This window comes from Tupaia chinensis, unplaced genomic scaffold (genome assembly GCF_000334495.1).
Source record: "Tupaia chinensis unplaced genomic scaffold, TupChi_1.0 Scaffold000170_1, whole genome shotgun sequence".
In the NCBI taxonomy this organism is placed as follows: domain Eukaryota; kingdom Metazoa; phylum Chordata; class Mammalia; order Scandentia; family Tupaiidae; genus Tupaia; species Tupaia belangeri.
The window spans coordinates 1,697,456-1,706,995 of NW_006159645.1; the positions used below are offsets into that span (position 1 = coordinate 1,697,456).

The window sequence follows — 9,540 nt, forward strand, 5'->3', positions numbered from 1 at the left end:
GGGGTGATTTCTCGCTTTCTGTCTGTCTGGCGAGCGCACGCGCCCTATAGCAAAAAAACCTCTCCAAAAAAAAAAAAAAAGATCCTGAGAGGAGAACGGAGAAGGGATTGTGGCGTGGCCATCACCCTGGGGGGTGATTTCTCACTTTCTGTCTCTCTGTCTCTCTCTGTCTGTCTGGTGAGCGCACGCACCCTGTAGCAAAAATCTCTCCAAAAATAAAAAGGAGACTGATATCAAGATCTCAGCCTGAGGGATGGGGATGACATGGCACAGTGGCAAAGCAATTGGACCCACGGGAGAAGGTCCTGCTCACGTCCTGCAGCCTCCCTCCAGTCACCAAGTGTGCGTGTATGTGCCTGTGAGCCTGGTCGGCTGAGGCAAGGGTGTGCATCATGGCATGAAGACCCTGTTGAGGGTACCTTTCTCTCTATCTATCATGGAGAAATAAATAAACTTAAGGTCAAGCCTGTGGAGTGGTAGGTAAAGTGACTGGATCCCTCATAACCAACTGTGTAGTTCGAGTCTCAAGCCTGGCAACTCAAAAGTATGCCAGGCATGTGTGTGTGCATGCCCAAAATCCCAAAAGGAGAAATGGAGGAAAACGGCTTGTGGTGCGATCATTCCCCATGGGGGGGCGGGGGGGGAGGTTCTTTCTCCCTTTCTCTCTCTCCCTCACTCTGTCTCTCTCCATTGAGCACATGCATCCTTTGGCAAATTAAAAATAAACGAACTTTTAAAAAGATGTCAGTTGGGGCTACAAGTCATCTGAGAGCGTGGCTGAGGCTTACAGATCAATTTTCAGACATCTCACCCACATGGCTGTTCGCAAGAAGCCTCAGTTGCTCACCACGTGGTCTTCCCAAAGTGTGCTTGAGTATTCTTGCGTATTCTTGTGAAATGTCACCTGGCTTCCCCAGAATGAGAGGCCCGCGAGCCTAGAAGTAGCAATGCCTTTTATAACTTGTTTGCGGAAGCTGAACAAGGCCGGCAGTGGCATGGTGGTTATGGTGGTCGGATCCCATGTGGGATCCTGGACCCACTGTTGAGAATCACACTGGGTATGCATGCACCAAATCCAGAGGGGAGAATGGAGGAAAGGGGATTGTGGTGTGGCCAGCCCCCCTGGGGCAAGTGATTTCTCACTTCCTCTCTCTTTTTCTGGTGAGCACACACACCTTACAGCAAATAAAAACAAAACAAAACAAACTTTGTCACTCCCATCACATTCTGTTAGTTAGAGGTAAGTCGCTAAGCACTACCTATCACAAGAAGAGAGATTAGGCTCACTCTTTAGAATACAAGAGTATCGGGGGTGGCAGATGGCATGGTGGTTAAGGGAGCTGACTCCCAGATGGCGGACCATGGTTCAAGTCCTGGACTTGGTGGTTTGCTTGCTCTCTCTCTCGCTCTCTCTCTCCCCTCTCTTCTTCTCTTTCTCTCTCTCTCTTCGCTCTCTCTCACTGTCTGGTCAAATTAAAGTAAGTAAATAAATAAATAATGGAATAATTACTTAAAAAAAAAAAAAGAATATCAAAGAATGTGTGGTCCTCTTTTACGAGCAGCGCAGAGTCCCTCTTCGTTTTCAGGGCTAACTCTTCCACCTGTGAGCACGAGCCCACCTTTCCTCCTGCCCGTGGCTAACCCATCACGGCCTCCCTTAGTCTCTCAGTAGAAGATCCCGTTCACTGAGCATGTCATATGTTCTGGTCACTGTGCCAAGCACCTTGTGGATAATCTCAGTACAGACTGAAACTCCACCAGGTAGGAAATGACCTCACTTTCACAAAGGAGACCAAGGCTCAGAAGGTTTAAGGGAGCTGTCCTGCACACATGATTAGTAAGGAGGAAAGTTACTACTTAAACCGAGCCCTGACCCCATAGCCACAGCCCCCTCTGCTAACCTAGTCTACATTGCTTCATAGGTACCTTTCCTTTTTTCCAAGGAGGGCTTAAAAAAATAATTCTTTCTTCCATGAGTGACAAAGAGTGAGACAGAGAGACAGTACCCTCCAAAGGGTCTTGATGCCACAATCCACCCTGGCCCTGATCACAGGCTTGTGCATCCCTAGGACACCCGGGAGGTCTCTGGACATAAACCCAGAACCTTCCTGCGTGGATCAGCCCTGCATTCTATCGTTGTACCACTGTCTCGCCCTCATATACAACTTCGGTCTCCATTCTCTAGCAGCTTCTCCTTAGCCTTCAAATAGGCTCAAGCTGTCCTCATACAAAAGTGACCTTCCCTGAAGTCCGGCTGCACCTCCAGCTCCATTTTCCCACACTGCAGATCCTCGCGATAGCCGTCTGCACGCCGTCGGCTCCCACCCCAGCCATCTGCTGCACCTCCGCCATTGGCGCCGCACTTACCATCTGATGACGCGCCCTCTGTGCAAGGCCGCCAGTTCTTCTAATTTCCAAGACCGGTGCTTTGTTTTCCACCCACAGGCTGATGTGGTTCGTCAAGTCTAAGGCGTTCCGTGTGCACCATTTCTGAAACTGGGAGGCCTTCGAATCAATGGCACGTTGGATTCGATTCAGCAGTCATTTATTGGTCATTAAATTTCATCCTGCAGTTCAGTTCCTTTTCCTGAAAACTCTCCTCTTCTGTGCCATAGACATTCTCGTGGGCGGGCCTTCCTGCTTCCTCTCTGATGACTCTCCTCAGTCTGGTTCCTCACAGAACTCGGAGAGGTGGGTGGGCAGTGTGGTGGCCAGCCAGCTCTGACCTCCGTACCCCTCGTCCTCGTCCCAGCCTTCATTTCCGGGAAGGACATTCTAAAACTGTATGAGACACACAGAACATTCCTTTCTTCCTGTATTAAAAAAAAAAAAAGTAACAGGAACCAGCAGGTAGCATGGTTGTTAAGGTGCTGGACTTTCTCATGACAGACCATGGTTCGAAACCTGGATCTGATGGTTTAAAAATTGCACCAGGTGCATGTGCGTGTGTGCCCAAATCTCAGGAGGACAATGGAGAAGAGGTTGCAGTGTGGCCATCCATCTCCAGGTGTGATTTTCCACCTTCCCTCTCACTATCTTCCTGTTGCTTTTTAGTCAGTGCACATGCCCTACAGCAAACCCTAATCTCTCTCCCCCAAAAAAAGTCATAAAAAAAAAAGTGACAGTCACAAGCATTTTTAAGGAACTCTTTTACATGGGACCAGCAGTTGGCATAATGGCTGTGTCACTGGACTCCCATGTAGTTGACCGTGATTCAAGTTCCGGACCCGTTGGCTTAAACTCATGCCAGGCGCATGTGCATGTGTGCCCAAGATCCTGAGAGGAGAATGGAGGAGAAGGGATCGCGACGTGACCATCTCCCTGGGGGTGATTTCTCACTTTCTATCTCTCTGTCTCTCTCTGTCTGTCTGGCAAGCACGCGTGCCCTATAGCAAAATCCTCTTAAAAAAGAATAAAAGAGGGAACCAGCAGTTAGCGCAATGGCTATGTCGCTGGACTCCCACATAGTCAACCACGGTTCGCGTCCCAGACCCAGTGGCTTAAAACTCACGCCGGGCGCATGTGCGTGCGTGTCCAAGATCCCAAGAGGAGAATGGAGAAGGGATTGCGGCGTGACCTTCCCCCCGTGGGGGTGATTTCTCGCTTTCTGTCTCTCTGTCTCTCTCTGTTTGTGCGGGCGACCCCCCCCTATAGTGAAACCCTCTCCAAAAAAAAAAAAAAAAAAAGAAATTCTTTTACATAGTCAGGGCCATTATTGTGTAGGGGGAAAAAGAACCTCTAAATAATAATGTTCTTGTTGAAGATTTCTTTTTCTTTTTTAAGAGGTTTTTTTTTTTTTCTTTTTGCTATAGGGCGTGTGCGCTCACTAGACAGACAGAGAGAGACAGAGAGACAGAAGGCGAGAAATCACCCCCAGGGGGTATGGCCATGCTGCAATCCCTTCTCCTCCATTCTCCTCTCGGGATCTTGGGCACGCATGCACACGCGCCCGGTGTGAGCTTTAAGCCACTGGGTCCAGGAAACGAACCGTGGTCGACTCCGTGGGAGTCCAGCGACATAGCTATTACACTAACTGCTGGTCCCTTGTTGAAGATTTCTTAAAGGTATATTTGGAAATTGCTTTCTAACTATGATAAATATCATGCATATGGCATTTAAAAATATCCCTAGATACATATTAATTTTAAAAGGTAAGTCTGGGCAAACTTTTTATCCCCCAGAACCAATAATCCTGAGAGCCTGAACTAAAAAAACTGATGAGGAAAAATACCCACTCTACAAATGTCCCCAAACCTGTCAGTGAACAGGAGAAAAAAAAAAATTTTAACACATGGAGCTTTCTAAAAGGTTTTCAACAACCTACCCTGGGAGCGCAATTCAAAAATAGACACTGATGTACTAAAACAGATGTTCCGGTGCAGCTGAAAAATTCTGTAAATACAGCCATTTGGAAGGACGGTCCTGGGTGTTATTCCCTGGGTATTTCCCTGGGTACCTGCATCAGCTGTGCAGGCCTCACCTCTGCTGCCGTAATTGTCTCTGTAATTGCCTCCCGAGTAGCAGTCACACCTGCCCTGACGTCTACACGATGAGTCTCTGGATCGTCCATAACCACATCCTCCAGGCTGACTGTCACTCCCGTAGCCCTGGTCCTTACCCTCTCTAGAGTAGCTGTGAGCCCCAAAGGTATCCCCTCTGGGTGTCCGGGCAGACTGGCCTGTATGGTCCACACAGACTTGGCGACTGTCGAGGGGCTCTCCATGCCTGGCTCTCATGGCATCAGAGGCATGCTCTGGGATGGTGAAGGTGATGAAGCCCAAACCCCAGGACCACTGAGTCTCCAGGTCCCTGAGAACAACCACCTCAGAGATAGGCTCAAAGCTGCTGAAGTGGTCCTCCAGCGCCTGCTTGCGGTGTAGAAGCTGAGACCCCACAAAGCGCGTCCCTAACTCAGAGGATATGGTGGTGCATCCGAATCCTGGAAACTAAAAAGCAAAGGAGAAACTGATAGCCATTGCAATTGCTGGAGCAAGGGAGTTAGGGAGCTCAAGAGGTCTGTAGAAATGTCAGTGCAGCCAACGTTTACTCATACCTATGAGGGACATCGGTCATCTGTATATTGCCACCAAATAGGCAAGGCAGAGTTCCCAGAAAGAGAAAGCCTGGTCAGTGGAACAGAGAAATGGTTTGATGTGCCTTGAACTTGGGCGTGCTGGTTGGCTGAGAACTATCAAGGCGGTGGCTTGACTCTGAGCAGACTGCACTCCCATTGTTTCAGCCGTCCGTGATCTGTCCATGGTATTGGATCTGATGTCCTTTTGGTGTCCCTGCTTAGTAAAGTTCTTTTCATTTCTCTTTTCTTCTTTAGAGAGACAAAAATAATGAGAGCGAGAGTGAGAGTGAGAGAGAGAGAGAGAAACCACCCCCCAGGGGGATGGCTACCCACAATCCCTTCTCCAGTATTTTGGGCATGCATGCTCATGTGCCCGGTGAGGTGTATTTTTGTAACAGCCAGGTCCAGGACTTGAACTGTACAGTTAGCCATGTGGGATCCAGCTGCCTTAGCCAGCACACCACAACTGGCCTAATAAAGTTATTTCTTACTTCTCCCATCATAATTCTTTATTTCTCTCTCATGGTCAATCTCAGACCCACTAGTGTCTTCTGGATTCAGTCTCATCCCCTGGACTTGGCTTGCCATGGTCACTCCAGTAACATTTAGCAGCTGGATGACAGACAGTGGAAGTGCTCAGGAAGCCTGAAGACAGTCACAAAAACATAAAATCACTCGGCGAGCCCCCTGCATCCAGTGTCCTCCTTGGCTTAGACCTAACCAGGAGAATAGTCTGATGTCTCTCTCTGTTCCTGCAGTTCTTTGAGTTCCTTTGAGTTTTTGTAGATTCATTCATGGTTGGGGTTCAGTTGAGACATATGGACACATGAGGAGGTCTTATAAGAGGGCTCCAAAGCTGGCTGGCAACTCTATCAGCAGGAGAAGCTGGAAGCCATTGCCATTGTTCGAGACGGGTGAGTTAGGGAGCTCAAGGGTCTGTGGGACTTGAGCGAAGGTTTGCAAAAGGACTGTAGCAGTCATTCTACAGGTGGACACCTTGAGCCACAAAAGGTAAGTGTAAGTAATGAAAGGAGACTAATAATAAAATGTAAATCCTAATCATGGAGCTTAGTTTGAAAGTCTCATGGAGAAACTGCCTAGACCTCCTATCATCTTCCTGCCCATCGATCCTTTGAGTAGCTATCTATTTCTGGAGCGGCATGCATCTGTTACTGTCTCCAGGTTCTGTCTCTCCTGTGGGACTGGTTGTCCAGAGTGTGGAACCCTTAGCATGTTTGCTGGGAATCGTCAGTCCATTAGTATACACCCTAGAGTCTAAGACTAATAACTGTGGTGGAAGTACTTGAGCTGACCTTTTCATGGCTGATGCCTTGAGGCCTCTTTAGTATACCTAGCCTAGAGGAATGTGTCTGATACTGTCGCAAAGTGTAGCAGGTGGCTGTGGACTTGACATTAGCTGCAGCCATAGTCGACACCATGAGAATGTCACACAGGAAAGTCTGCTGGAGGAGTTCATCGGAGCCTCCCAGGTCTTCCTATGGAGAGAGTTTGAGGGTTTGTCACGAACATTGCATTATCTTTAGGACAAAAGACCAAACTTTAGGCCAAGAAAGATTATGCTCTTCTATAAACTTGGAGAGTTTGAAGATGCCATTTGTTTGTTGTACCTTTAGGAACATTAAGGATAGTATGAGCAATAAAGTTTCTGTTTCATCAGAGTCTACAGAGTTCCTTTACTGGCAGCCGTGGTAAAGTGGGTTTCTCTTTCTAGGTGGAGAGAACAGTGGTGCGGCAGTCAAATGACACCCTCTGAGGCTGAACCAGAGGAAGGTTCCTGGTTTGCATGTGGAGAACGCCCTCAGTATGTCAGGGTTGGTGCATGTCCATGATCTGGGGCCAGCTGAAGCCAGAGGTGGGTGGAAGTATCAAGACCCTGTGTTGTCTCTCCCTCTCTCGCTGTTCCTCTGTCTTGTTCATGGAAGAAATACACAAGCTAAAATCAAACAAACAAACAAACCCACAAGTTTGTATTAGTTAAAACATTATCTTTTTTTGGGGGGGGGAAGAATTATTTTATTTAACTTTATTTATTTACTTATTTTTATTTGATCAGAGAGGAACAGAGTGAGAGCAAGAGCAAGAGCGAAAGAGAGAGAGAGAGAGAAAGCAAGAAAGCCAGCTGCCAGGTCTGGGACTCCAACCCAGTCTGCCATGTGGGAGTCCAGCGCTCTTAACCACCACGCCACCGGCCGGCCCCAGAGCATTATCTTTCTAGAAGAAGAAACCTTTTGTCCCAACCAGAAAAATTGCAGGCCAAAATGTATTTAATGCTTTGTCATTTGGGCAATAGAATAAATCTATCTGTAAATGTTCAAATGATTCTTGGTAGGATTCGGAGCCTCGCCCTACCTTTGCCGTCATTCCAGATTTTGGTACTGAGAGATAAAGGAAGTTTCAGTTACCTGTTGAGCCTCAGGTAGAATTTCCCCACCCATATTTTTGTGTTTAGGACCAGTTCTTCCTTAGCATGATAAATGCTTTCATGTCACAAACATAACAAAGGTTTGGGGATGTACTTGGGCGCCACCAAATGGCCATCTGGGGAAGTCCAGAACTCAAAGCGCTGCTTGATCACTTGCCAGTAACTGTCTTTTCTCTTCCCTAGGGGCAGATCACTGTATCTGAGTAAGTCCTTCTGGACTGATGACACCGTATTAAGGAACTCACCCTAAAATAACAACGGTGGGGCCCGGCAGGTGGCATGGTGGTTAAGAGCACTGCACTCCCACATGGCCAACCGTGATTAGAGTCCTAGACCTGGCGACTCGCTTTCTCACTTTCCATCTCTCGTTCTCTCTCTCTCGCTCTCACACTCTGTCCCTCGCTGGTTAAATTTAAATAAATAAATAAATAAATAAATAAAGTGAAATAAAATAACTCTTGAACCTCCGCCCCAAACAACTGTGGAGCTATCAGTAAGGGCTGTTGCTTTCCATGGTAGATACATAGGCATTTCTTTTAGCTTCAGAATTATGATTTTTGTATATGCTCAACTTTTTAAAAAGTTTTCCAGAAAGTGCATGTCCTCACCAGAGAGACGGAGAGAGAGGGAGAAAGCAGACCCCATGGGGCATGACCAGGCTGCAATTCTTCTTCTTCATCTCCCCCTTCCTATTGGATTTTGGGCATGCACACACATTCACCCGGTGTGTTTCTCTAGCTCTGGGTCCAGGACTTGAACCATGTGGCTGGCCATGTGAGATCCAGCTCCCTTAACCACCAGACCACCATCCAGCCCTATGCTCAAACAGGCACACATATATATAATTTGTTTTGTTTTGTTTTTGCTATAGGGCACATACACTCATCAGAAAGAGAGAGAGGGAAAGTAAGAAATCACCCACCCCTGGGGATGGCCACGCCACAATCCCCCCTCCTCCTGGGATTCTGGGCATACATGCACACGTGCCAGGAGTGATAAGCCACCAGGTCCAGGACTGAAACTGCGCAGTTGGTCATGTGGGATCCAGCACCTTAACCCCCATGCCACCTGCTGGCCTTAATTTCTTAACTCTTTAACAAGGTGGCATGCTTTTGTCAAAAAGTAGAGAGTTCAGGGGCCAGACCCTGGCCCAGGGGCAGCCGATGCTCTTCGATGCTGCTCCCATGAGGGAAGGTGCAAGCTTTGTGGCCTAGAACAAGCTTGTGCACACGGGGTATGCATGCAAGTCTGCCATCCAGGCTGGTCGTGGCTGAGGGCGGGTCATGGTGTGATGACCCCGTTGCATGCACCTGTCTCTCTTTCTTGCTGTTGTGAAATAAATGGATAAACCATTCTAGAAAAATGGTCTTTTAAAAGAAAAGAGGCAAAGAAATTATAACTTGTACAGCACGAACTGTCTTTGGATTGTTTTTAAGATAAGTGTCATGAAAGACCAGCACTTAGCGTAATGGCTATGTTGCTGGACTCCCATGTAGTCGACCACGGTTTGAGTCCCAGACCCGGTGGCTTAAACTCACACCAGGCACATGTGTGTGCTTGCCCAAGATCCTGAGAGGAGAATGGAGGAGAAGGGATTGTGGCATGGCCAACCCCTAGAGGGCGATTTCTTGCTTTCTGTTTCTGTCTTTCTGGTGAGCACACCCAGCCTATAGCAAAAAAAAAAAAGTTAAGTGTCATGAAAAACAAATATGGACATTGGCCAAGGGCGTACCTGTGAGGACGGGGAGTGGCTGGGTGTCCTTACGCTGAAGTGGGGCTTCACAATTTCATGGGGAGCCACCAGTGGAAAATGTCACCCGTGAAACGCAGCTCACTATCTCGTGCTGTTCTGACGGGCCGTGAGTGGAAACGGAGCTGAAGGATGTCAGCCCAGGCGTCAACACATGCGACTGCCTCTGCCTCCTTCCAGCAAGAAGCAAGGCGGGTCACCTAGCTGAGGCAGGCAGTAGCCTGGGAGGAGCTTTTAGATTTTGTTTAAGCATCTTTAAAGTACAGCTTGCCT

General features: G+C 48.0%; 2 long non-coding RNA genes across 4 annotated transcripts in view; both read right to left on the minus strand.

Annotated features, from left to right (window-relative positions):
* Positions 1 to 675: 675 nt before the first annotated feature.
* On the minus strand, positions 676 to 5,372 carry LOC114007424 (uncharacterized). 2 transcript variants are annotated; one of them, XR_003549055.1, is made up of 3 exons: positions 4,325 to 5,372; positions 2,368 to 2,813; positions 676 to 935 (listed from the first exon to the last, which is right to left on the minus strand). It is a non-coding gene; the product is annotated as an uncharacterized LOC114007424 (long non-coding RNA). The 2 variants fall into 2 exon arrangements; XR_003549054.1 differs by lacking the exon at positions 676 to 935 and having other exon boundaries at positions 2,134 to 2,813.
* Positions 5,373 to 5,454: 82 nt separating this feature from the next.
* LOC102498587 (uncharacterized) overlaps positions 5,455 to 9,540 on the minus strand; it is a 28,282-nt gene continuing 24,196 nt past the window's right edge. For both annotated transcript variants that reach the window (XR_334210.2, XR_003549056.1), the window contains one exon: positions 5,455 to 7,028. This is a non-coding gene — a long non-coding RNA (uncharacterized LOC102498587). The remainder of the gene's footprint in view (positions 7,029 to 9,540) is intronic.